This window comes from Periplaneta americana, chromosome 10 (genome assembly GCF_040183065.1).
Source record: "Periplaneta americana isolate PAMFEO1 chromosome 10, P.americana_PAMFEO1_priV1, whole genome shotgun sequence".
In the NCBI taxonomy this organism is placed as follows: Eukaryota; Metazoa; Arthropoda; class Insecta; order Blattodea; family Blattidae; genus Periplaneta; species Periplaneta americana.
In genome coordinates this window covers 68,234,837-68,250,400 of record NC_091126.1, presented here as the reverse complement: position 1 = coordinate 68,250,400, position 15,564 = coordinate 68,234,837, and the positions used below count along the sequence as shown (strand labels likewise).

Sequence of the window (15,564 nt, the reverse complement as noted above, 5' to 3'; positions counted from 1 at the left end):
AGCAGACCACGTCTGTACTATCGAAAATAATGAGTCACAGTTATAGTTTCGTGAAAGTAAAAAATGTTAGATAGGAGACAAGTAGCTACTCTTATACAATCATAATCACATTTTGTATCCAATATAGTATAAACGAGCTACATGTAAGTACTGTGTAAAGTTTCATTAAAACAATATATTATATATGAGACAAGTCACTAATTTTTGTCAAAACGCATCGTCTATAAAGGGGTAGTTTCTCCTCTTATACAGTAGTGACTATAGTGCGAAGTTTCATGGAAATATGTCACATTTTTAGTCCAGCTAGATTTGCTTTCTGGACCACTTTGAGCCTTGGCGCTTGTGATCGGTCGGACGGAGGATCACTCGTCCCGGCGGCGTTAACCCTTAATTTGGTAAATATATATAATGTGCAATATTATAGAACTGTGAAATTTTTTTTTAATTTTCCTAAGAAACTTTGTTATCCATCGTTCTATTAAAAAATTGTTTATTAACCTATAGGATACATTGCGATATTTGTCAAACAGGCTGTGGGAAAATGCTGATACGGTGAGGAATGGAAAGGGAGAAACCATTTATATTATTGAGGTGACCTTGAACTGAGGGTAGTAGGAACGAGACCTGGAGTACGGTACAACCGGCTCTTCCGAGAAATAACTAGTGGCCCTGAAAAGGGCCTTTTTGCGGGCAGGAGTACCTTTGTTAATTCAAGCCCTCTCGCCGCGGATGCGCCTAGCCAGCTGAATATCCTTGGGCATAATGGTCACGCGCTTGGCGTGGATGGCGCAAAGGTTGGTATCCTCGAAGAGACCGACGAGGTATGCCTCGCTTGCCTCCTGCAAGGCCATTACGGCTGAGCTCTGGAAACGGAGGTCGGTTTTGAAATCCTGAGCGATTTCACGCACCAAGCGCTGGAAAGGCAGCTTGCGGATGAGGAGCTCGGTGCTCTTCTGGTAACGACGGATCTCGCGAAGAGCAACTGTACCAGGTCGGTATCGATGGGGTTTCTTCACGCCTCCAGTAGCCGGTGCGCTCTTCCTAGCGGCCTTCGTTGCCAGCTGCTTTCGTGGAGCCTTGCCTCCCGTGGACTTACGCGCAGTTTGCTTCGTACGTGCCATCGCTTACTCCTTCGTCCTCGCAACCCAAGTTGACGCAATACAGTCGCGCCCGCTGCCCCCAAGAGGGGTATTTATGTCTTCGCCCGTTGAGAAGCCACGCCCCTTCCGTAATGTGATTGGTCCGCGGGTTTTAGTATATAAACCAAAAAATGACCCGCCGTCGAGATCACTTTTAACCTTCGTCACACGAGCAACATGACTGGACGCGGCAAGGGAGGCAAGGGTCTTGGCAAAGGTGGAGCGAAGCGCCACAGGAAGGTTCTCCGAGATAATATTCAGGGCATCACGAAGCCGGCCATTCGTCGTCTCGCCCGACGTGGAGGCGTAAAGCGTATCTCCGGCCTCATCTACGAGGAGACGAGAGGTGTTCTCAAGGTCTTTCTGGAGAACGTAATCCGTGACGCTGTAACATACACCGAGCACGCGAAGCGGAAGACAGTCACGGCCATGGACGTGGTATACGCCTTGAAGAGGCAGGGGAGGACTCTCTACGGGTTCGGCGGTTAGACTGCCTACACACGTCTGCTGCCGAATCCGTCGGCAAAACGGCCCTTTTCAGGGCCATAAAATCCGTCTAAAAAGGGCAGTAGTTGTCGAGATTAATTTAATTCACCTTTACTGTGTGACCACTAGCTCAACAGGCCAGTGCGGAAAACAGAACTTATTTCGTAGGGGCACTTCAGTATCAGCAAAAGACGTTGTAAGAAATGCCTCTCCGTTTTTCAAATGGGTCTGACCCCAACGCTTGGTATATCAAGTGGAAAGACCGGATTCCTCTGTGAAGCCTTGCTCCTCGGATTATGTTACCTGTTACTGTAAACTTCTGTAAGTCAATAATCACTGTCCGAAGAATTGGTGGGTAATATGACAACGCAGGTAGGCAATGCTCACCAGACCGTAACAAGGAACCGAGGGGATTGACACATACTGAACATCACATCACCACGTTTTTGCAATGCCAACTTTTAGGTCATAGGAATCCAGTGTGGTAAACACTGGGGAGAAGAGGTACACATCGCATGTCAGAACACAGGACTTCGTCCTGTCAGACAACTTCCACGTATAGCTTGCGTCATTTCGGTTCGAACGAAACGACAGAGAGAGGGGAAATTCGAACGCAAATTGTCAAAGCCTTCGATTCCTACGAGAAGGTCATGTCATCATCTCAGTATTGGGGTTCCTGCGCGTGCGGCCAATATGTGCACCAACAAACAAACGCATTAGGAACTCTATTATAACGCCGTAAGTTGTTCACCAGTTATCGATTTCTTATTCAAAATTAGTTTCATTCGTAGTATGTAGTAAAGTAAACTAGTATATTCAAACGTATATGTCTAAAACCACGATGGGCACCAAAGAAGGGGACTTGTGATTATTTTCACGATAATCTCCATTACTCTAATATGATAGAAATATATTACATAAATTTCGAAGCCAACTATGTACCTTGGCATCATCATCTAATTTAACTCGTATTGTGTTAAATTATATAATAATAATGAAACCTTTCTATATGCATCAGTATAATGTGTTATCACACAATAGCCTAGTAAATGTACAACGGTTTCAAGTACTTCAGTGCGAACCTGGGACAACGACATCGTTCAGAGCACAAAATTACAGAATGATGATATTAAATCAGCCCACCGGTATAGAGAGAGAGAGAAAGTTGACACGCGTAATGAAATTACATTACGAAGCCGTGAGAGAGGATTAACAATACTGGCTATTTCTGACTTTTGTGAGGTTAGTGGGGCCCTTAAAAGGGCCGTTTTACGGAGAAGGGGCTTAAGCCTTCTTCTCGGTTTTCTTCGGGAGGAGAACCGCCTGGATGTTGGGCAACACACCACCCTGGGCGATGGTGACGCCGGACAGGAGTTTGTTCAGCTCCTCGTCGTTGCGAATGGCGAGCTGTAAGTGACGAGGAATGATCCTAGTCTTCTTGTTGTCACGAGCTGCGTTGCCAGCCAACTCGAGAACTTCGGCCGCCAGGTACTCCATCACCGCGGCCAGGTAGACTGGCGCACCGGCACCAACTCGCTCTGCGTAATTGCCCTTACGCAAAAGACGGTGGATACGGCCTACCGGGAACTGCAACCCAGCACGGCTGGATCGAGACTTTGACTTTCCCTTCACCTTGCCTCCCTTTCCACGACCCGACATGATGCTACTCCTACTTGCAGCTGTTTAACTACAAGAACGACGCCTCGCCCAAAATGATGCAGGGCCCGACGGTAACCTTCACTTTTATGCCAACGTCAATAATCGACAGCGGACCAATCGTAAAGTCACAAACGTTTGCGCTGTTTCTATTGGCTCGCACTGGGAAGGCAGTACGGCATTGTCCCTGCGACTTAAATATTTTTCTCCCTCCGGGCTCATCATCAGACGAGCACCATGCCCCCCAAAGCTTCCGGAAAGGCTGCCAAGAAGGCCGGCAAGGCCCAGAAGAATATTTCGAAGGGCGATAAGAAGAAGAAGCGCAAGAGGAAGGAGAGCTACGCCATTTACATCTACAAGGTTCTGAAACAAGTTCACCCAGACACGGGAATCAGTTCAAAGGCTATGAGCATCATGAACAGCTTCGTTAACGACATCTTCGAGCGCATCGCCGCGGAAGCTTCGCGGCTCGCGCATTACAACAAGCGGTCGACCATCACCAGTCGGGAGATCCAGACAGCCGTCCGTCTCCTGCTACCCGGTGAGCTGGCCAAGCACGCCGTCAGTGAAGGGACCAAGGCCGTCACAAAATACACTAGTTCCAAGTAAGCGGGAGTGCTTGCTAGGGAATCAGCAACCGGCCCTTTTAAGGGCCACAAGTTATTCATAACAGAGTAGATGAATGAAGAACAACAGCGTTTCCCACCGAGTGAAAATTTAAATAATCACCCCGATAACACTTCTAGGATAGATAATACATTATAGGCAGTCCATGGGAGACTTGGATCCACGAGGCAAATTCGTTTCCTTAATAGTTTCGTACGACTTATATGAGAGCGCGGTGTCATTCCTACTCACTTGGCAGCATTAATTGTTGAGGGAAAACAACTTAGAAGGTAACTTGTCGACCGCGGTCATAATCCTTCCGCAGGCCACTACTGAGAATCTGTGGACATACGGGTAATCTATCTTTATTGAAACTCGGGTTCATAACATACGACTGATACTTTATATATCTGTCACGTAATCCATCAAGAGACAAATGTCCCCCCCCCCCTAGTCAGTAGCGAGCTTCAGTCCATTCGTAGTAGCCGCCGGTGCAAGAAGTGAATTGAAGTTTGTGTGAAGTTCCGTAGTATGGCATGAAAATGATGTCGAAAATCCGACTACAGTTCCACAACCATGTGGTTGAAAGGAGGCTCCGCTGTTGAACAACAATCCACCTGTGGCTTAACTTAGAATGCCGACTAGCTGTTTTATTAATCCCGTGTCAATCCAGCAGTGTGTGACGTTGAAACGTAACCAAACTGCCGTTGATAGATAGATTTATCATCTATCCCAATGACATCCAACGAGCTTGGTAATTTAGGTACAGAGTCTAAGCAGGCAGTTTACGTGTGTGTGTGAGCGAGTGCAGGTTTTATCGAGTGCACCCCAATCCCATCGTCCTCAAGTGCCTACAGATTACGCAGTTTCATCGGCAACGGCCATACCATGTTGAAAATACCGGTTCTCGTCCGATCACCGAAGTCAAGCAACATTGGGCGTGGTCAGTACTTGGATGGGTGACCGCTTGGGAACACCACGTGCCGTTGGCGATTTTTTTTTTTACGTCACTATTTCCAGCGTGTTCTAATAAGACTTATGGGATATTATGTTCCCTTCCCTATTCCAGCTATAGCTTGGATGATGACGCCGCTGCATAATTGTAGAGTAATTGATAATTCTTAAGTACTTGCAGCTCCGTATTGAAACTTATGACTGGTAGCATATTCATATGAGACGGTTCACTTCTCTGCGTTTTCTCGAAGAAGGGAATATGTATTCAGGGGATTGTGAACGTACCTCGCGCTCTCCCTAGAAGTTAGAGACATTTTAGGTAAAGAATGTAATATACTGTACATATATGGCTAATTAAAATCCCATTAGTTACTACATTTCAGTGGGTAGTACAAATTCCATAATGAAAATATCTCTGTCCTAGTAGTTGTATCCTTTAAAGAAGCTCGTTGTTTTCCCATGATGAAGGGCAGAACTTGGTCGGTAGAAATTTAAACAGACTGCATTATCAGACCAGGCGTTATTTCAATATCAGCGTTTAGTTTAGGAAATATAGCAATAGCGGAGTTGGGAGAAGTAGTTATAGCATGTACAGTAAGTATAAACAGTTCGCTGTACTGTACAGTGAATATAAATATTTGAATGTACGATGGCAAAACATCAGACATACAGTACGTAGCTCACATATCTTTAAAAATAAATAAATAAATAAATAAATAAAAATAAAGAAGACATTCTGAGGAGTGAGTGGAAAGTGCATATTATAATGAATATTTTTAACTCTCAGTTGACATTGAGAGAGAAAGCCATGCATCGGGGAACCGGTGACTGTTTTTGCGTTACCTTCTGCTATTGGCGTTGTTGGTTAGTAACGAATGAAAGGGGTAGGACGCGGAATCAAATGTCAAAAAACGATAGGGAAATAATAGTAACTGGTTGTATTTCGATCGAGCTCGGCGTGCTGATTCACCAGTGGGGTGTTTCACAAAGTTTACAATCTTTGGAAATTGTGAACTCTGTTTGTAAACTTCTGTTTCACAATCTTTGTTTGTAAAGGTGGACTGTACAAAGGAAATCAAATCTTTACGAATGAAATTTTGCGCTCTTTACAAGTGATATGTTTGTTTCACAACGAAGGAGTAATTTTACAAACGTGTAAACTAAACTTTACTAGTGAAGTTAGCACATTTTCTACAGTAGCCCTGTTGAAATAGCTTCTAATTGTGAATGAAAAAAATAAACACATATGTATAAAATCAATTTTATAGTAACAGGGTACCATTAAGAATTACACTGAAGCAGTTGTGATGTTATTGAGTAGTTCTAGCGACTCAGACGAAGATTTTGCATTTAGGCCTAACGTAGAATTTTCCGGCCACGTTCGTATCATTGTACGAATATTAATGAAAGGTTTCGAATGAATCCCGCGCTATACTTCAGAATACCGCGTTAGTTCTTATATACGAGGAACGTATTTAATAAATACTCGCACTTAAAGAAGAAAAACTTTGCACCGAAAACCAATCACTTAATAATGCAATGTCGGCATTACTTACGCAGTATTCTGAAGTCGTTCCGAATCCCATTTCGCTGTAATCTCTCCTACAAGATATGGGACATCACATGCAACATCTGAAAGGGAAAAGTGGTGCCCTAACCTCAAAGCGAGAACTGCATTGGTTGCATAGTAGCTCTCAGTTCCCTGCGTTAGCAGATAAGAACGGAATTTATAAGATTACAGTGTGCAAAAGTTCACACATGGTAGTTGATGTTGTTACAAGATTGAAAAAACTCGAGGCGGGTTATTGATCACCGAATGTGCTTACTCGGGCAAAGGATTTTTATGCTCCTCCTGCTGGGTTCCCTAATGTTGGCGAGGTTATGGATGAAACAATAAAATATACTGATGGACCAGCAGAGAGCGAAGTTGATTTTAATGGATGGACATGTTAGCTGCTCTATCAACTGCATATAACTACGTGGGTCAAATCCATTATTTATCAATTATTTGAATGAATTTCGCGCTAACTTTCGTCAGTTAAGTCGTAGGCTAATTAATGCATTGGTATGCTCGACCAATTGCATGCCGCGAAACTCCGTTGTCGCCGATGTAGCAAAATCTAAATAAAATATATATAAAAAAATATAAACATGTCCATCGATAGTTCTAAAATTACAGCTACTTTACCTCTGATCCTTAGTGATTTTTGTAAACTGTCGTTGGCGATTTTGTTCAACCAATTATGCGTATTTGTAAGTTTGTTTCGCCGATTTTGTAAAGTTCGTTAAAACATACAAGTGAATAAGATTGCATTGTGAAACACAGTTAACAAGCATATGTAATATTTCCGTTGTTAATTGTATATTGTTAATTTGTAATTTGTTAGCGTTGTGAAACATGCCCCCATTTACCTTTAGAGGTAATATCTACATTAATATTTAGTTAAAATTTAAAGAAATTTTAAACGAATGGAAGCTGCATTTTAATTCACCCCAAATTACTATGTTCCCTTTCAGATTATCAGCTGTTGTTGTTGTTGTTGTTGTATTGTAAGTTCTCACTTATTGTTAGCTAGCCGTACCCGTTCGCTCCGCTCCACCTGTTAGAAATAAATATAAAGTAATTACATAATTAAAATAGGACGTCTGATCCAGGGAACAACTTTTACAACAGCGCAAGATAATCTGCTTCGCATATTACCCAATTTTTTTTTAGCACTGCATTTATTGCATATATATTTTATGTATTTTAACACGATTCAATTGAGCATAGTTAAAATATGAATTATTAAAATAATGGATTGCCAAGCTAAAGTACTATTACTGCATACTAAATCAATACACTCTCGTTGTTCGTTAATTCTCTGAGATTAAAATGCGTGTACATAAATATTATTTTAAGAAATACAGAAAACGAATGTACAAAATAGCCTATCAAATTTTCTGTGCATAAGAAGCTATTTTAATCTTACCTGTCCTCGATTTACTCAGACGTTACTGTAATAACATTATAGCATTATGTCCATCTAGAGAAACTACAGTTTCCAATGGTGAAATAATAACTAATTATACAAATCAGTTAATTTACGAGCTTGTGATATTACTTCATACAAACACAGAAACATTCCCTGTAGGCTATGTTTAATAGCTTTCGATTGTTTGTTGATGTCCAAGGCCCCTGTTTCGATTGTTGTTGTCCAAGGCCCCTTATAGACGAAGTCATTTGTTCTTAATTCATTGCACCGTCTTAGATAGCGTTATTTTAATTTTAAAACTCATTTATCTCATTAAATATCAGTCCTATCAAAATGTTGTAAAAAAATAAAACTTAACGGAAATCATTTTTAAAGGAACATCTGTTATGTAACATTTTTTCTCAAATATCAATAATAAGCGAGATATTTCGATTTATTTAATTCAGGCCCCCTTATAACTCCCCTTTTAAATAATGTATTTCGAATGCCATATAGCCTAAAATCTAAGTTACAACAAACTTAATTTATATTCCAGTTTTCATATAAATCGGTTCAGCCATTATCGCGTGAAAAGGTAACAAACATACAGACAGACATACAAACAAAAATTTCAAAAATGCGATTTTCGGTTTCAGGGTGGTTAATTATATATGTTAGGACCAATTACTTTTGGAAAATCGAAACTTACCAGAAAAATTTCGGCTACAGATTTATTATTAGTATAGATAGTACGAGATACGACCGCAATTTTGTACGACTAGTGTAATGAAGGAATGCAAAAAATTATTTTGGAACTTTGCAATGTTAGTCTATCATTAAAATAAAATTAAATCTTAATTCGTCCCTTTTGCAGGAGTCTTCTTCATCCAGTATGTTGTTGGCTGATATGGAGGAGGAGGGGGGGGGGACATGCTCTAAAGGGATTAAATTTGCTTAGCAAATCGATATGGTGACTAACGCTTGCAATGCGTCATAGCTATAATTGTACTGCGCGGTAATTTCAGAGTAATAAGAGTTCAGTTCAGGGATCTGCTAATTTCTTCATATTGTGTTCGGCAATGGAATAGTACCGCAGTAGCATTAAGAGGTTTTTATAATTTGAACTGATATGTGCAGGTATATTGACCCCCCCCCCCTCCCACCGCTGGCCGACGCGGACTGCAATGACAACAGTAAGCCACACGTCATACGTAAGCCTTTCTTCTTCTTCATCTTTGCTCGCCTGGCAAATACAGTCTTGGATTTCACATATTCAATTTTTCACAGTCCCAACTCCCTTGCATGGACGTGTTTTCACGTACCTTTAAAGTTTCTCCTCTCATTCATTCAGTCTATTCGCAAGCCTGAGGGTTTTCCGTGGTTTTCCCTAAGGAGCTAAGACAAATGTAGGGATGAGCCCAGAAAGAAAAGGGCATTCACTTCCTTAGACCCTGGTAACTGCTCTTTTTAGAGGAAGGAGGAGGAGAAAGAAACCCCCCCACCCCCACCGACGTGGACTGCAATGACAACAGTAAGCAACACGTTATATGTAAAGCCTTTATTATTATTATTATTATTATTATTATTATTATTATACAATGGGACTAAAGGTGGTGTAGATACACTATGTCAAATGTGCCACAATCTTTCCTGCAATAGAAAGACGAGGCGCTGGCCACTAGCAATATTTTACAACATGCTAAATATTGCAAGTATAAATTCATGGATAATTTATAGTTAGAAGAACTCAGAAAACAATATCAAGAAAACAATTCATTTTCCAATTGTGTGAAGAGCTGACAAAACCGTGGATGCAGCACCGCTTTGCACGTCCTACTTTACACCGATCTCTGCGGGCAACAATTGAAGAACATCTGAACATTGCTGTGCAACAACAATGCCAGGTAATGCAGCCAGATGGTGAACGTACTGTTTGCTATAAATGTCCTGCAAAGAAGAGGAGAATGATGACAACATTTTGTGGACTTTGCAAAAAGGGGTTCTGCAGAGAACATCGCGCTGTTGTTTGCACTAATTGTAAATAGGACAATAACATGAACGTAAAGACTTTATGACAAACTTAAAATTAAATGAACACTAATGGCTACGAAAAGTGTAAAAGTTGTTAAATGTGTGATATTGAGTTGATTTCAGTTAATTAAAATGTGAGTAGTAAAAATTACGAATGCTTACCTTTAACATGAGTACAGTGATGATTACCTGTCTAGGGTTAAGTAGTCGCGTGGTGAGTTTAGGAATTCCCAGACCACCTCTAAGATTGTTTAAAATAAAGGTATTGTAATCGTACGTTTCTGTCTTTTGTCAATAGTAACGTTGACCTTTCTTTTTCGAGAAAACAAAATCTGTTGTACAGTTAAAGGTACTGAAATAGTAAGAAATTTTCTGAAATCCCCACGCGTTTGCAAGTGTAAGTCTCTGTTGTAACCTGTTGATTTACGAGAGACTGCGTGTGCTTCCGTACAGTGTTTCTAAAATGTGCAGTAACGAGTCAGAAATCATTGGAATGTAGTGTAGGTGTGTTTGTTATAACCGGGAATCAATCCGCAGTACTTGACCAATCAACTACGGGAAATATCAGAAAAATTGGCAGGAGTTAGCAAGAAAAACAAAGGTAAAATATCACGTGAACGAGCACCGATACCGAGCACTATGTACAATATACCCTAGAGAAAAAGACAAGAAAACAAAAGTCAACCGCTGCAAGTGTTACGAAGTGGTGTGTGAAACATATAATGAAGAATGTCTGCGGGAAGCGCATCTAGTGAGATAAAGGGTGAAATGGAGGATTCTGCTAAAAATAAAGAAAGGAAGAAAAATGTTTACAGTTAATACAAGTATTGTTTTCTCTTGTGGGTTTATGTTTAGTATAATAGATGTGTGTGTGTGTGTGTGTGTGTGTGTGTGTTTCATTAAAAATTAGCATATCCTTAATGAATACATCCTAAGTGGTATAAATGAAATTGTATAAACTGCAGGGAATCTTAAAATATGAAAATTGCGATAGTTGTTTTCTTTACAGTCCGACCTTTTTTAATAAACTAGTGTGAGATATGAAGTTTTGCACATTTAAGGGTTGTTAACATGAATGTAAGGAATATATATTATGATATGATATGATATGATTCTCAAATACTCTGTCCTGCTGACCCTTCACATTTCTGTATTCGGGCGAGTGTGTATTCTTCTTCTTCTTCTTCTTCTTCTTCTTCTTATTATTATTATTACTATTACTATAATTATTATTATTATTATTATTATTATTATTATTATTATTATTATTATTGTGTGAAGAGTTGTATCGGAAGTGCTTTATAGACTAAATTAATAATTTCTATCTTAACTGAAATATTTACATTATATTTCACACAGTATAGTTACAGGTAGCATAAATTCAGATAATGGTTTTTATATGGGAATCTACTTCTTGTGTTTAGAGGCTACATTTATACAGAGTTAATAATTTCTCCCCTATGTAACATATTTCCATGAAATTTTATACGCATCTATGCAAAAACGAATTATGCTCGTGTAATTAGGGAATTAGGGAAAAATTAGTGTTTCTGATAATTTTTAATGTTTTAATAGAAATTATGCTCCTAAAAGATGACTAGCCTGCCATATTTTTCGCAGTTGGTAACAAAATGCTAGATTCATGGATATACTCCATAATTTAGTTGTTCATTATATGTTCAAGAAGTGTTGAATTTTTCTTGGAGAAATTAAGCTCCTTCATCCAGACTCTGAAAAGTGGCTGCTGTCGAATTCGTAAAGCGCCACCAAGAGATGAATATAACATCTAAGTTTGCAGGATGTAGCAGCTAAATTTTAAGCCGTATAGAGTTTAATATTTGATTAATGTGTGGGTAGAAGAATTGAAAGTTAACTCAGGTTTACTTGTAATGCACAGCCTGTTAAATATGTCGTAAAAAAAAAAAAAAAAAAAAAAACTAGTTGCACAAATCTCAGTAAACGTGCCAATTAAATGAATGCTAACGTATTATAGATTGCTTTTCGCGTATTAAATGAAAGTACACATCTTGTCCTATGACCTCCATAAGGGAAGGTTTAACAATATAAAACAGCCACTGACCCCACGAACAAAAATCAACTGAAGAGCGTGACTTAAAAAAAAAAAAAAAAAAAAAAAAAAAAAAAAAAAAAAAAAAAAAAAAAAAACTCATGTTTTGTCCCACCTCTTACTGATATTGATGTTTTGTATGTTGTTGTGCACAATGCCTAGCTTTTGTTTAAGCCTAGATATTACTTAAACTTCGGTTATGATGAAGTTGATTTTCTTACATAGTTTTGCGTTCTGGACAACTGTGCGCCGGCATCTCTCGGAACATCCGAGATCAGGTCCCTATCCCCTCCACCGCAAAGTCAAATAGCGTCTGTCACTTGATTTTGAATATTAAACAAACATACCATCACGGCATTTCCGTTATGGCATCTGGTGTCATCAATAAGCTACAAATAAAGGAAAGAAAGAAAGAAAGAAAGAAAGAAAGAAAGAAAGAAAGAAAGAAAGAAAGAAAGTAGCACAGTCACTGTCCTGAACAAGGTACGCAAGTATTATTTTAATTAATGCGTATCGCCTACCAGCCGCCGAAACTATTCGACAGGAGAGTGAATATCCTACACGGTCCTGTAAAAATGTTCTGAATACACTAAATGACGTGTAATTTTTTTTCTATTATTAGGACAATTGAACGTGTCATTGCTCCTGCGGGTTGCTTTGTTTCACACCACAGAGAATTCAGGTTCTCTACCCCCCGGGATTCTAGAGATAAGAGAGCGATGAGGTTAAAGGAGTAGGCGTTTGTTCGTGTTTTTGTTTTTACTTTAGAAAAATTGCGAAACGTGACGCAATAGCGATAAGTTTTATGAACAAGTTTGCTGAATCGACCAATTGAAGGTAATTTATATTTTGCTAAAGAAGAGAGGAGATTAATGAAATCAGTTATTGTAATAATCGTAGTAGATTGAAGGAATTGTTTGTATTCAAACTCCTTTTGTGAAATAAGCTGCTCGGATGCTTATCAGGGTGACGGTTATAAATGTTATCGTAATACCCACCCGAGGTCACAAAGGTCACAGTCTTCCGCTTGTCCTTTCCTAAGCAGACCACGTCTGTACTATCGAAAATAATGAGTCACAGTTATAGTTTCGTGAAAGTAAAAAATGTTAGATAGGAGACAAGTAGCTACTCTTATACAATCATAATCACATTTTGTATCCAATATAGTATAAACGAGCTACATGTAAGTACTGTGTAAAGTTTCATTAAAACAATATATTATATATGAGACAAGTCACTAATTTTTGTCAAAACGCATCGTCTATAAAGGGGTAGTTTCTCCTCTTATACAGTAGTGACTATAGTGCGAAGTTTCATGGAAATATGTCACATTTTTAGTCCAGCTAGATTTGCTTTCTGGACCACTTTGAGCCTTGGCGCTTGTGATCGGTCGGACGGAGGATCACTCGTCCCGGCGGCGTTAACCCTTAATTTGGTAAATATATATAATGTGCAATATTATAGAACTGTGAAATTTTTTTTTAATTTTCCTAAGAAACTTTGTTATCCATCGTTCTATTAAAAAATTGTTTATTAACCTATAGGATACATTGCGATATTTGTCAAACAGGCTGTGGGAAAATGCTGATACGGTGAGGAATGGAAAGGGAGAAACCATTTATATTATTGAGGTGACCTTGAACTGAGGGTAGTAGGAACGAGACCTGGAGTACGGTACAACCGGCTCTTCCGAGAAATAACTAGTGGCCCTGAAAAGGGCCTTTTTGCGGGCAGGAGTACCTTTGTTAATTCAAGCCCTCTCGCCGCGGATGCGCCTAGCCAGCTGAATATCCTTGGGCATAATGGTCACGCGCTTGGCGTGGATGGCGCAAAGGTTGGTATCCTCGAAGAGACCGACGAGGTATGCCTCGCTTGCCTCCTGCAAGGCCATTACGGCTGAGCTCTGGAAACGGAGGTCGGTTTTGAAATCCTGAGCGATTTCACGCACCAAGCGCTGGAAAGGCAGCTTGCGGATGAGGAGCTCGGTGCTCTTCTGGTAACGACGGATCTCGCGAAGAGCAACTGTACCAGGTCGGTATCGATGGGGTTTCTTCACGCCTCCAGTAGCCGGTGCGCTCTTCCTAGCGGCCTTCGTTGCCAGCTGCTTTCGTGGAGCCTTGCCTCCCGTGGACTTACGCGCAGTTTGCTTCGTACGTGCCATCGCTTACTCCTTCGTCCTCGCAACCCAAGTTGACGCAATACAGTCGCGCCCGCTGCCCCCAAGAGGGGTATTTATGTCTTCGCCCGTTGAGAAGCCACGCCCCTTCCGTAATGTGATTGGTCCGCGGGTTTTAGTATATAAACCAAAAAATGACCCGCCGTCGAGATCACTTTTAACCTTCGTCACACGAGCAACATGACTGGACGCGGCAAGGGAGGCAAGGGTCTTGGCAAAGGTGGAGCGAAGCGCCACAGGAAGGTTCTCCGAGATAATATTCAGGGCATCACGAAGCCGGCCATTCGTCGTCTCGCCCGACGTGGAGGCGTAAAGCGTATCTCCGGCCTCATCTACGAGGAGACGAGAGGTGTTCTCAAGGTCTTTCTGGAGAACGTAATCCGTGACGCTGTAACATACACCGAGCACGCGAAGCGGAAGACAGTCACGGCCATGGACGTGGTATACGCCTTGAAGAGGCAGGGGAGGACTCTCTACGGGTTCGGCGGTTAGACTGCCTACACACGTCTGCTGCCGAATCCGTCGGCAAAACGGCCCTTTTCAGGGCCATAAAATCCGTCTAAAAAGGGCAGTAGTTGTCGAGATTAATTTAATTCACCTTTACTGTGTGACCACTAGCTCAACAGGCCAGTGCGGAAAACAGAACTTATTTCGTAGGGGCACTTCAGTATCAGCAAAAGACGTTGTAAGAAATGCCTCTCCGTTTTTCAAATGGGTCTGACCCCAACGCTTGGTATATCAAGTGGAAAGACCGGATTCCTCTGTGAAGCCTTGCTCCTCGGATTATGTTACCTGTTACTGTAAACTTCTGTAAGTCAATAATCACTGTCCGAAGAATTGGTGGGTAATATGACAACGCAGGTAGGCAATGCTCACCAGACCGTAACAAGGAACCGAGGGGATTGACACATACTGAACATCACATCACCACGTTTTTGCAATGCCAACTTTTAGGTCATAGGAATCCAGTGTGGTAAACACTGGGGAGAAGAGGTACACATCGCATGTCAGAACACAGGACTTCGTCCTGTCAGACAACTTCCACGTATAGCTTGCGTCATTTCGGTTCGAACGAAACGACAGAGAGAGGGGAAATTCGAACGCAAATTGTCAAAGCCTTCGATTCCTACGAGAAGGTCATGTCATCATCTCAGTATTGGGGTTCCTGCGCGTGCGGCCAATATGTGCACCAACAAACAAACGCATTAGGAACTCTATTATAACGCCGTAAGTTGTTCACCAGTTATCGATTTCTTATTCAAAATTAGTTTCATTCGTAGTATGTAGTAAAGTAAACTAGTATATTCAAACGTATATGTCTAAAACCACGATGGGCACCAAAGAAGGGGACTTGTGATTATTTTCACGATAATCTCCATTACTCTAATATGATAGAAATATATTACATAAATTTCGAAGCCAACTATGTACCTTGGCATCATCATCTAATTTAACTCGTATTGTGTTAAATTATATAATAATAATGAAACCTTT

General features: G+C 40.7%; 1 protein-coding gene and 1 non-coding gene across 3 annotated transcripts in view; one reads left to right on the top strand and one right to left on the bottom strand.

Annotated features, from left to right (window-relative positions):
• cher (filamin protein cher) overlaps positions 1-15,564 on the bottom strand; it is a 1,020,924-nt gene that overhangs the window by 361,738 nt on the left and 643,622 nt on the right. The window lies entirely within an intron of this gene.
• Positions 4,761-4,879, top strand: LOC138708263 (5S ribosomal RNA). Its single transcript, XR_011334669.1, has one exon. It is a non-coding gene; the product is annotated as a 5S ribosomal RNA (ribosomal RNA).